This window comes from Dendronephthya gigantea, unplaced genomic scaffold (assembly GCF_004324835.1).
Source record: "Dendronephthya gigantea isolate DGI-Jeju-01 unplaced genomic scaffold, DenGig_1.0 000219F, whole genome shotgun sequence".
Lineage (NCBI taxonomy): Eukaryota > Metazoa > Cnidaria > Anthozoa > Malacalcyonacea > Nephtheidae > Dendronephthya > Dendronephthya gigantea.
This window is the reverse complement of record NW_021163229.1, coordinates 181,577-194,265: the sequence shown is the minus strand read 5'-3', so window position 1 is coordinate 194,265 and position 12,689 is coordinate 181,577. Positions and strand designations below refer to the sequence as shown.

The following is a 12,689-nucleotide window of genomic DNA, read 5'->3' as shown; positions in this document are numbered from 1 at the left end:
GTTTGCGAAACCATAAAAAAGCACCATAAAAAAGTCGCACGAATTCATTTTCCTGATGTTCAGTACTTGTATATGATGATTGACAAGGTCTTCATTGTTGACATGCCTACAACGTCTACATTTATGCATACTAGATCTCCTCCTTGTATGTATATTGATAGGATTGATGCTGCATGGGAAAAGTTTTATCGGGAGATTGCAACTTGAGTTCAACACTGCTTTCTTTCTTAAAAGCTAAGAAAGAAACTCAATCACGCAAAATTTCAAAGTTATGAGGGTGATCAGGGCTTGCACGGGAATCGAACCCGTGACCTCTCGCACCCAAAGCGAGAATCATACCACTAGACCAGCAAGCCACACCTGGGGAATTAGTTCATTATCTTTCGGTGTAATTTTAAAAAAATCTGGTATATTACATGAAAAACTAAGGTTCAAAAGACTTCCGTTAATTCGTGCGGAAAAAATCCCATTTTGCTGTTGAAAACAAGCCTATAAAACAGCAATAATTTCTGAATAGAGGTCCCTTTGAAAAGAGGTAATTACGTTTTAGTCCAATCACCATGTTTATTTACATTATTTTTTAGTAACCGAATGGGAATGCATAAATTTGCGTTAAAAGGGTATAATATTAACCATTTCACATCAAGTATTAGAAATTTTAACTGCTCTGACTGGTATTTTCTAAAAAATTAAAAAAAATATTATGTCGTATGTTTTGAAACGAAATTCAACCTGGTGGCAAACAATTTCTCCGTGTTACATGAACATCTTTCGGACTATCAAGAGTCGTAGTCGGCAGGATTTGAGCCTGCGCGGAAATATCCCAACAGATTTCAAGTCTGTCGCCTTAACCACTCGGCCACGACTACATAATTACTTTAAATAATAGGTTCTGTGGAATTGGTATGCCTTTCTTACTGCTTCTCAATTGCCAGCAGAATTTTGGAATCATAATAAGACTGAGAAAAGCAAAGGGTCTCGTTGAACTCGCGGTGACGGTTGGGTGAAGCTTTTATCATAAGAATTGATTATTGATAGAAAGGAGGCAGTTCACAAGGCGTGTAAATAGATCATGCATCAGTGATTGTGCATCACAGCATTCAGCAGCATATCCGAGACAGCAATTCAACTGCAATCAATGGCTGCTAATTCCGATTTCGAGCCGGAGCAGTTTTGGTCATGGGCGTTAAGTTTTTATTTCAGTTATTCTCTACACTATCATATATTACACGCTTTTTTATTACAAATTAGAATTTATATAAGATGAGCCTACACAGAAAGTTTCATTATTTACCATGCCCAAGTTTAAGGGGTAGGTACGTTACCTATATGAACAAGCTTTGCTATTGCTTGATAACAATAGAACACAAAAAGCCACATTGAATTATTATAGATTTGTATTGATTTAAAAAGAACAAGTCATAAACATTGTTCAGCTGTATCGTTATATAAAAGAGGCCGATTAAAAAACTCGTTCATGTTCGTAGATACTTGTTGCTTTTAAGTGGAAAATGTGGAAAGCCTCCTCAGAGATTCGAACTCTGGACCCCTGGTTTACTAGACCAGTGCTCTAACCACTGAGCTAAGGAGGCACTCAGAAAAAAGCATGCGCAATTAGAAATGTAAACAAATGTTTCAAAAAACGTATTTTGCAGGTAAATTTTTTCACGGCGATTATTGAATGCGTAATGATAAAAAATATTTAAGTCTTTTACTCACCCTTACCATACAGAGTTAAAAAAAATCAAGCCTTATCAGAGAGTTGAACTCCGGACCCCTGGTTTACGAGACCAGTGCTCTAACCACTGGGCTAATAAGGCAAACCCGTAATACTTATGAAAAAGGTAAAATGAATCATCGGCGAAAAATAGTTATTACTGCCAAGCTAAACCTAAAAGGGAAAATATTAGTGTTAAAGTTTGTTCCATAAATTCAGTAGCTTTCACAAACACCATGAGATTATCCTGTAGACGATGGCAATGGTAATCATACGGTGATATGGTAGTTGAAAATGTTACAGCGGTATTTTTGAGCCTTTACAAATTATTCTTGAGTTATAAAAAATGTGCCACGCACTATAAAAAAGTCGCATGCACGAATTCATTTTCTGATATTGAATACTTTTATATGATGATTGATAAGGTCTTCAACGTCTACATTTATGCAAACTAGATCTCCTCCTTGCATGTATATTGATAGGATTGATACTGCATGGGAAAAAGTTTATCGGGAGATTGCAACTTAAGTTCAACACTGCTTTTTTTCTTGACAGCTCATCATACACATCTGACCCGTAATGTGATGTATAGTCTATACACGCGCATTATTAAGATGAAGTATTTTTATATATATTCCCCTCTTCCAGGTATGGTGCTCGGGTATACAAATATAATATAGAACATGCATGTGTCCCAGAAAGTCATTAAAAGAACCTAAACTGCATGGATTGTTTAGTCCGAAGTGCTAACCATTACACCACAGAACCTAACCATCTACTAAAAGACACAGCAGAAATTGGTGTTTGAGACATTTCAACCCGGAAATCTAATCGCTGGTTCACAATTGTGTATTTCTGTACCGCTATCAAAGAGAAACCTTTTGAATAGCATGAAAAAGTTCAATTTTCCTTCCGAATACGTATTCTGCTATCTTTTTACGACTCATCATATACATCTGACCCGCGCTGTGATGTATAGCCTATAGACGCAAAATATTAAGATGAAATATTTACATATATTCCCCCTATTCCAGGCATGGAGCCCTGGTTTACAAATATAATATACAGGGTGTCCCAAAAAAACCGAAAACTATTGAAATCACTCATTGTTAAAATTTGAATGCCGTGTTTACGAATTTCACCCCGTGTGGATTTAATGCAACTTATAAAATGCTAAATGCTTTGTGTTGCTAGAGAAAGTGGACATGTCGAAGGTCATGGTCCTTGAGATGCACATTTAACTATTGTTTCCATATTAATTTTGTAAATTGTAAATATTGTTAATAAATATCATTTTTGCGAGAAAGCCAAATTTTACTGCATCATATACAGGCATAAAAATGAGTAGTTAAGCATTCAAACTCTAACAATTGCATTGTTATGGGTGATTTCAATAGTTTTCGTTTTTTTTGGGGACACCCTGTAGAACATGCATGGGTCGCAGAGAATCATTCAAAAAACCTAAACTGCATGGATTGTTTATCAAACGTACGGCTGTTTCCCACGAAAACAAATTGAGATTTTTCATGCACTAATTGGTACCATAAAAATATTTAATTTTTCTTTAATTTATAGAACAGAAAGGAGCGAGCGGAGTTGAACCACTGACCCCAGTGACCTGTCAACCTGCAGTCGGATGCTCTACCACTATATGCTACTCTCTCTGAGCGTTCCATGCAGCATACCTTTCATATGCTATATTCTTAGATACCTGTAAGAGAAAGCCTGAAATAAAGAAATACATAAAGACGGAGAATGAATGTTTTAAAAGAGTTTCTACCAGGAATTGAACTCCGATTCTCGAAGTCAGAGTCCGAAGTGATAACCATTACACCACAGACCCTAAAAATCTATCAAACTTACTGACGAATGTTGACTGCATAATATAAAATTATGTAGTTTGCTTCGCGCATGCACATTATTAAGATAAAGTATTCATATAATTATATTCGTGTAAGGCTTGCACATACGCCTCATTAGCTCAGTGGTTAGAGCAATGGTTTTGTAAACCAGAGGTCCAGAGTTCATCTCTCTGATGAGGCTTTTGCATACTTTTGTATTTACAAAAGTATATAGGCAACTATAGCAACTATATAATTTATCCTACTCAGAGCCCGAAGTGCTAACCATTACACCACAGGACATAAACACCTAGAAAAATTACTGAGAAATTCCTGGCTCTACAGTATATATATGCATGCCCATTATTAAGATAAAGTAATTATATTCCCTGTATTCCAGGTATGGAGTCCCGTTTTACAAATTTATAGAACATGCATGTGTCCCAGAGAGTCATTGAAAAAACACTAAACTGCAAGGATTATTTATCAATCAAACGGATTGTTGGAAAGAAAATAAATTTTGGTTTTTTAATTCACTAATTAGTACGATAAAAATGTTGGGTTTTTATTTCATTATAAAGACATAAAATTAACAGTTCCAGCAAGGTTCTACCGAAAATTGAACTCGGATTCCCTGATTCAGAGTCCGAAGTGCTAACCATTATACCACAGAACCAAACCATCTACTGAAAGACACAGCAGAAATTGGTGTTTGAGACATTTCAACCCGGAAATCTAATCGCTGGTTCCCAATCGTGTATTTCTGTACCGCTATCAAAGAGAAACCTTTTGAATAGCATGAAAAAGTTCAATTTTTCTTCCGAATACGTATTCTGCAATCTTTTGACGACTCATCATATACATGTGACCTGCGCTGTGATGTATAGTCTATACACGCACATTATTAAGATGAAATACTTACATATATTCCCCCTATTCCAGGTATGGAGCCCTGGTTTACAAATATAGTATAGAACATGCATGTGTCCCAGGGAGTCATTCAAAAAACCTAAACTGCATGGATTGTTTATCAAACGTACGGCTTTTTCCCACGAAAATAAATTGGGATTTTTCATGCACTAATGGGTACCATAAAAATATTTTAATTTTCTTTAATTTATAGAACGAGAAGGAGCGAGCGGAGTTGAACCACTGACCCCAGTGACCTGTCAACCTGCAGTCGGATGCTCTACCACTATATGCTACTCTCTCTGAGCGTTCCATGCAGAATACCTTTCATATTCTATATTCTTAGATACCTGTAAGAGAAAGCCTGAAATAAAAAAATACATAAAGACGGAGAATGAATGTTTTCAAAGAGTTTCTACCAAGAATTGAACTCCGATTCTCGAAGTCAGAGTCCAAAGTGATAACCATTACACCACAGACCCTAAAAATCTATTAAACTTATTGACGAATGTTGGCTGCATAGTATATAATCAGGTAGTTTGCTACGCGCATGCACATTATTAAGATAAAGTATTCATATAATTTTATTCGTGTGAAGCTTGCACATACGCCTCATTAGCTCAGTGGTTAGAGCACTGGTCTTGTAAACCAGGGGTCCGGAGTTCAACTCTCTGATGAGGCTTTTGCATACTTTTGTATTTACAAAAGTATATAGGCAACTATAGCAACTATATAATTTATCCTACTCAGAGCCCGAAGTGCTGACTATTACACCACAGGACATAAACACCTAGAAAAATTACTGAGAAATTCCTGGCTCTACAGTATATCTATGCACGCTCATTATTAAGATAAAGTAATTTTATTCCCTGTATTCCTGGTATGGACTCCCGTTTTACAAATTTATAGAACATGCATGTGTCCCAGAGAGTCATTGAAAAAACACTAAACTGCAAGGATTATTTATCAAGCAAACGGATTGTTGCAACGAAAATAAATTTGGGTTTTTTAATTCACTAATTAGTACGATAAAATATGGATTTTTTTCATTCATAAAAGAGAAGGGAGCGAGCGGAGTTGAACCACTGACCTCTCGATCTGCAGTCGAATGCTCTACCACTGAGCTACACTCCCTGATCGTGCATACCTGTTTGATGCTATTCTCCTAAAACAACATTTCTTGCTGTTCTTACCTTATTCGAAATAGGACAAGTTTTATATTAATAGCATAGAAGCAGTGTGTAGCAAGCAGGGTGGCGCAGTGGAAGCGTGCTGGGCCCATAACCCAGAGGTCAATGGATCGAAACCATTTCCTGCTAAAGTTATCATTTCAATAAAAAAGATCTTTTCGAAATCTTAGCAGAATACGAAAAGATCTTTTCGTATTCTGCAATCTTTTGACGACTCATCATATACATCTGACCCGTGCTGTGATGTATAGTCTATACACGCACAGTCGCACATTATTAAGATGAAGTATTTCCATATATTCCCCCTATTCCAGGTATGGAGCCCTGGTTTGTAAATATAATATAGAACATGCATGTGTCCCAGAGAGTCATTCAAAAAACCTAAACTGCATGGATTGTTTATAAAACGTACGGCTTTTTCCCACGAAAATAAATTGGGATTTTTCATGCACGATTGGGTACCATAAAAATATTTAACTTTTCTTTAATTTATAGAACAGGAAGGAGCGAGCGGAGTTGAACCACTGACCCCAGTGACCTGTCAACCTGCAGTTTGATGCTCTACCACTATATGCTACTCTCTCTGAGCGTTCCATGCAGCATACCTGTCATATACTATATTCATGTAGTTTGCTATACATGCACATTATTAAGATAAAGTATTCATATAATTATATTCGTGTTAGCTTGGACATACGCCTCATTAGCTCAGTGGTTAGAGCACTGGTCTTGTATACCAAGGGGTCCAAAGTTCAGTTCTTTGATGAGGCTTTTGCATACTTTTGTATTTACAAAAGTATATAGGTAACTATAGCAACTATATAATTTATCCTACTCAGAGCCCGAAGTAATAAACCATTACACCATAGGACATAAACACCTAGAAAAAGTACTGAGAATCTTCTGGCTCTACAGTATATCTATGCACGCACATTTTTAAGATAAAGTAATTATATTCCCTGCATAGCATACGCGAGGTTGCGGGATCGACGCCCGCATCCTCCAAAATATTACGCTTTGGATCTCAAATCATTCTTCAGAAAACCGTTACTCTGCATTCGTAATATTTTTAAAAACGATATAATTTATATACCTAAGTTTTTAATAACATTATCAAAATTCTAATTAATAGAATTAACAATTATAATTATGACAAATACTTTTTGATCAATAATGAAGCTGGCCGTTATCAGACTTCGATAGCTCAGTTGGCAGAGCGTAAGGTAGAAGATAAGCAAGCAAACATCTCTACGTGGCTGGTTTAAATCCGGTTCGAAGGATAGTTGCATGGAAAATATTTTGAAAAATATTTTACTGCCTATGTCAAATTGATATACTGGCAATGGAGAATGAACTAAAATGAAATAAAATTATTTTTCCGGTTAGCTTAGTATGTCTGCAAAATGTTGAAATTAAAGCTTTTATTTTGCAGTTTTGGCAAATAGTTTGTTTGGATAATTAAATGTTAAAAACCCCCAAAAAGATATGTGTTATTGTAACACTGGATTTCAATATTTTGAAATCCCCCACGGCTGCTGTGGGGGATTAGCTCAAATGCAAGAGCGCGCACATGGCATGCGCGAGGTAGCGGGATCGATGCTCGCATCCTCCATATTTTTTCCATATATAATCAATTAAAAACACATTAGGTTCTCGAAAACGCTACTGAACTTTATTCGTTTAAAATATCAATTTCCTTTTTAACAAACTCGATGAAACGCGACTCTTCCTATCCTTGTCAGTGTTCGTGTCCTGCAATAATACTCATTAAGGTGTTAAATGTATTGCCGTAAACGGCTCTTTTTGCCGGGTAATTATGAAAACGGATTTTCCACGCCGGGAATCGAACCCGGGCCATGGCGGTGAAAACGCCAGATCCTAGCCACTAGATCACATGAGAACTTGCCATGCCTATCGTATCGCTTTCATTTTGCGGTTTTAACAAATAGTTTGTTTGGGAAATCCAAAGTAAAAAAAAACAAAAAAGATATGTGTCATTGTAAAAATGGATTTCAATGCGTTAGGGCGGCTGTGAGGGATTAGATCAAATAAGAGAGCGCGCGCTTTGCATGCGCGAGGTAGCGGGATCGATGTCCGCATCCTCCATATTTTTTCCATATGTAATCAATTAAAAACACATTAAATTCTCGAAAACGCAACTCAACTTTATTCGTTCAAAATATCAATTTCCTTTTTAACAAATTCGATGAACTGCGATTCTTCATATTCTTGTCAGTGTTCGTGTCCTGCAATAATATTCATTCAGGTGTTAAATTTATTGCCGTAAACGGCTCTTTTTGCCGGATAATTATGAAAACGGATTTCCCACGCCGGGAATCGAACCCGGGCAATGGCGGTGAAAACGCCAGATCCTAGCCACTAGACCACATGGGAACTTGCTATGCCTTGTGTAACAGTGTCGTTTTTTTCAAAATTACCCTTTTATTCTGATAATTTTGGTACCCCACAAAAAGTGTGAAAACTAAACCACATGATGGGTGTTATTGATCAGGACAATGCATCCGAGGGGAATTTTTTGCGCTAGCGGAGAATCGAACCCCGGTCTCCCGCGTGGCAAGCGAGAATTCTACCACTGAACCACTAGCGCAACGCCACGTAATGCGTCAATTTCGACCATCATGTTACTCCGCTGTAAGAAACATATTTTCAAATTACACCCATAAATTAGGTCCCATGCTACACTAATGAAACTCAGAAATTATATTTTTAATTTCGTAAAGAGTGATCTATCGTTTACCGATTGCTCGAAAAGATGTAAGGAAAGGCAGCAACTGGGGGATTAGATCTTTGGATCTCAAGTCAATCTTCAGAAAACCGTTGCTTCGCATTAAAAGTTTTTCGTATCATTTTTAAAAATAATATTTATATATTTATACCCTGCGTGCTACACACTGCCCTGGTGCTATGAATATATACGCTGATAGATATTTTCTTTCCATTGGCGCTATTTCGAATAAGGTAAGAACGGGGGAAATCTTATCAGAGAGTTGAACACCGGACCTCTGGTTTACGATACCAGTGCCGTAACCATTCAGACAATAAGGCATACACATGACGCTTTTGCAATTGTAAAACCGAATCATCGTCAAAAAATAGTTATCCCTTCCACGTTAATTCTGCATATTTTCCGATGTTCAGTTCTTGTAATATGAATGACAACGTCTTCATGGATGACATTTCTTTACTATGAATACATTTGTGCATGCATAGAATATCCCCTCGTTGTATTTTTCTATATGGGATTGACACTGCATGGGATCAAAGTTTTATGGGGAGATCAACACTGCTTTTTGTCTTGAAGAAAAAATTTCAAGTTGGGAGGGCAATCAGGGCTTGCACGGGAATCGAATCCGTGTCCTGCACCCACGGCGAAAAAAGTGCAGTAGTTTACGGTAATTTATCAAAAATTCCGGCATAACGGTAAATGAAAAATTAAAGTTCCGTTGACTCGTGCGGCAAACAGCCTAATATTATACTCTTAAAAGTGAGCATATACAGGAGAAATAATTTCTGGATAGAGTTCCTTATAAGAAGAGGCAATTTCGCTCTAGACCAAACAGCATGTTTGTTTACATTTTTAGTAACCGAATCAGAATGCGTAAATTTGACTACTTCGGTTAAAAGGGTACAGTATTTACCATTTTACACCAAGTTTTAAAAATTTTGACTACTCTGATTGTCTTTCCCTAAAAAATGCCAAAAATATATCGTATAGTATAAGACGAAATTCCACCCGCTGGCAAAAAATTTTTCCGTGTTATGAAAATTTTCGAGATAACAAGACTCGTAGTCGGCAGGATTTGAACCTGCGCGGGAATATCCAACTGATTTCGAGCCTGTCGCCTTAACCACTCAGCCACGACTACATAATTGCCAGTTAATTGGCAATGATAAAAAAAAACACAATAAAACACAAGCAAGTATTATAGGAATTGATTTCTGAAAGAACGAATCATAAATATTGCAGTTCACTATTGTTACAAAAAGTCAATCACAAAAGTCGTTCATATTATTGAGTTTAAGTGGAAAATGTGAAGAGCTCGTCAGAGATTCGAACTCCGGACCCCTGGTTTACGAGACCAGGGGCCGGTTGTATCAAGCTCGTTTAGCTTAAACGTTGGTTAAGTTCAAAATAGAAAGAAGGTCAATCGTTTCATTCAACAAGCAAACTAAATGTATACTGTTTACAACCAAATATTTGGTGCATAATATTCAAGTTGACTCATTCAAGAGAGATGTAGGGGTGTTTAATTAAGAGATTTAATTTTGACTTATCCACCGTTAAAGCTAAACGGGCTTGATACAACCGGCCCCAGAGCTCTAAACTGAGCTAATGAGGCACGTGTAAAAAACAAGTGTGGACACTGTTCATATGATTACATTGATCACACAGGTATGCACGATCTGGACAGCTTTCAAAAGCAAAAACAGCAGAAGAAAAGGTACTTCGGATAATCTATTAACAAAAAATTGAAATATTTGGTTCTTCTGTTGGCAAGAATTCGCCTGGCAAGTAAAACAATTATATTCGTCACAATTGATGACATATTGCACGCGCACTTCCGTGATTACCGCGTCCCAAAAGCGAACTATTTCGTTTATACAGCACTGACAAGCACCGAAGTTTCCAAGCCTTGGTTCTTTTTCATTTATACGAAAAAATCTTTCGCCTTTTACTAAAGATTTCCGTGGAGGAGAACAACACATTGGGCCAAAGGGTATTTTTTGTCGCCCGCCGGATTTTTCAGGCGGGTGTTTATCAAAAGTGTACGAGATCAACAGCTGGCGTAATCAGGATTCCCAATTCTCCTTTTCCTGGCAGAGGGCTATTGATCACGCCATATTATATCAAACCAAAATAGCACAATTGTTTGAGCAACTGCTAATTATAAAAACAATTATATTCGTCACAATTGATAACATTGCGCGCGCACTTATGTGACTACCGTGTTCCAAAAGTGAAATTAATTCGTTTATACAGCACTAACAAGCACCGAAGTTTCCAAGCCTTGGTTCTCTTTCATTTACACGAAAAAATATTTCGCCTTTTACTAAAGATTTCCGTGGAGTAGAAAACCACCATGGGCCTTAGAGTATTTTTGTCTGCGCCGGGATTTTTTTGGCGGGTGTTTATCAAAAGTGTACGAGATCAACAGCTGGCGTAATCAGGATTCCCAATGCTCTTTTTCCTTGCAGAAGGCTATTGATCACGTCAAAATATCAAACGACACCCCACAATTGATTCAGCAACTGCTAATTATAAAAACAATTATATTCGTCACAATTGATAACATTGCGCGCGCACTTCCGTGACTACCGTGTTCCAAAAGTGAAACTATTTCGTTTATACAGCACTGACAAGCACCGAAGTTTCCAAACCTTGGTTCTCCTACGAAAAAATCTTTCGCCTTTTACTAAAGGTTGCCGTGGAGGAGAACGAGACAATATGCCTAAGGGTATTTTTTGTCGCCCACCGGAAGATAGGGCGAAAATAGGGTGATCTCGTTAGTTGAGAGCTCACGTGACAACTTTCTAATCGCTTGTCCAACCTCCTCTTGCTTCTATCTATCGAAAGATAGGCTTTTAATAGCAAATGGTGAAAAGTGAGAACATACGAGGCTGATAAAAAACTTTAGTCACAATTGCATATTTTCACCTTTGAATCTAATCAAAGCAGGGCATAACAAAAGAACAGAAACAATTAATCACGAACATGTTACAGCTTGCACTGGTTTTACAACATGTTTATTGCGATTATTTACATTCACACTTTTAAAAAGAGATTATGCGTCATGCCTTCAACTTGACCACCATCTCTATCGATAAAAAGTTAACATCGCCGGCACATTAATTGCTTGGAATGTTCTCCTGATGTGATTTATTCCTACTTACCATGCATTGGCGGGTAGTTTATTCGGAAGCAAAATTCTTTAATTAAGTCCTAAAGGGAGTTAATTTTCAATGGTTTTAGTCCCAACTCTCAGAGGTGAGAATATGCGATTTTGACTAACACTTTTTATCAGCCTCCTATTTTCTCATTTTTTCATCATTTGGTATTAAAAACATGTCATTCGATAGTTAACTAAAAGCCTAACCTTTCCGAATGTGAAAAAAATTCATTTGCTGGAATGAATAGTTCACGTACAATAGCGCGCCAAAGTTGGATTACCTTTTTTTTATACACCCTGTAAAGCATAATTTGATGCGTGCACATTATAAGATAAGCAACAATATTCGCGTTAGCTTGTACGTGCGCTTCATTAGCTCAGTGGTTAGAGCACTGGTCTTGTAAACCAGGGGCCGGTTGTTCGAAAGATGGATAACTTATCCAACAGATAAGTCCTATCCAACGGATAAATCTGCTATCCAGTGGATAGTTATCCATTGGATAAAAACGCGTTGCACGAAGCGTGGATAGTGAAGTGGATAGCTATCCAATAGATAAGGTAAATCTACCGGAAGAAAACAGGATTATCCTGAAATTTCGTACCACAACGTCAGCTGTTGCTAAGCATTTACAACATTGAATTCATAATCATTACGAATTCTCGAGTATAGTTACTGAATGGAAAAGACTTGAACAAGTGATTTGCTCGAACTTTGCACTTCACATCATAGTGATTTTATTAATCAAACACATTGCAATTTTATTCCTTGACCTTGCATGCAATGCTTTGCCTTTCGGTTCCATAGCAAATTTAGGAACACTATTTTAATGTTCGTGAATGAAATTACTTAGATATTAGCAAGTTTCCTTGGAATAGGTTGAATCTTTCTTTGCATATTCGCGTTTATAAACTGATTAGAAGCGTATAGTAAATTTACCGCCTGTTATAAATGCGAGGATCTCCAAAAAATCGCCGCTCGGAACGAAATGTGTAGGCAACGTGAAACGCTGCTGCGACAAATTGCACTTCGAAAACATTTTTAATAGTGAATACAATCATGATGTGTATTAGTTTGTTGAAACACAGTAACAGGAATATGGCATTTTTGTCCTATTTTATATAA

At 37.1% G+C, this 12,689-nt stretch overlaps 1 protein-coding gene, 14 non-coding genes and 1 pseudogene across 15 annotated transcripts in view; 6 read left to right on the top strand and 10 right to left on the bottom strand.

Annotated features, from left to right (window-relative positions):
• Nucleotides 1–12,689, bottom strand: part of LOC114539808 — a 247,148-nt gene that overhangs the window by 72,678 nt on the left and 161,781 nt on the right. The window lies entirely within an intron of this gene.
• On the bottom strand, nt 285–356 carry Trnap-ugg. The gene has a single exon. It is a non-coding gene; the product is annotated as a tRNA-Pro (tRNA).
• Trnas-uga lies at nt 788–869 on the bottom strand. Its single transcript has one exon. It is a non-coding gene; the product is annotated as a tRNA-Ser (tRNA).
• Trnat-agu lies at nt 1,520–1,592 on the bottom strand. The gene has a single exon. It is a non-coding gene; the product is annotated as a tRNA-Thr (tRNA).
• Trnat-cgu lies at nt 1,748–1,820 on the bottom strand. Its single transcript has one exon. It is a non-coding gene; the product is annotated as a tRNA-Thr (tRNA).
• Nucleotides 3,688–3,760, top strand: Trnat-ugu. Its single transcript has one exon. It is a non-coding gene; the product is annotated as a tRNA-Thr (tRNA).
• Nucleotides 5,077–5,149, top strand: Trnat-ugu. The gene has a single exon. It is a non-coding gene; the product is annotated as a tRNA-Thr (tRNA).
• Trnac-gca lies at nt 5,530–5,601 on the bottom strand. The gene has a single exon. It is a non-coding gene; the product is annotated as a tRNA-Cys (tRNA).
• Trnam-cau lies at nt 5,715–5,786 on the top strand. The gene has a single exon. It is a non-coding gene; the product is annotated as a tRNA-Met (tRNA).
• On the bottom strand, nt 7,486–7,557 carry Trnae-uuc. Its single transcript has one exon. It is a non-coding gene; the product is annotated as a tRNA-Glu (tRNA).
• Nucleotides 7,980–8,051, bottom strand: Trnae-uuc. The gene has a single exon. It is a non-coding gene; the product is annotated as a tRNA-Glu (tRNA).
• Trnag-gcc lies at nt 8,195–8,265 on the bottom strand. The gene has a single exon. It is a non-coding gene; the product is annotated as a tRNA-Gly (tRNA).
• Nucleotides 9,464–9,544, bottom strand: Trnas-cga. The gene has a single exon. It is a non-coding gene; the product is annotated as a tRNA-Ser (tRNA).
• On the top strand, nt 10,308–10,430 carry LOC114539855. The gene has a single exon (XR_003688976.1). It is a non-coding gene; the product is annotated as a U5 spliceosomal RNA (small nuclear RNA).
• On the top strand, nt 10,683–10,804 carry LOC114539818. The gene has a single exon (XR_003688947.1). It is a non-coding gene; the product is annotated as a U5 spliceosomal RNA (small nuclear RNA).
• On the top strand, nt 11,054–11,164 carry LOC114539828 (annotated as a pseudogene).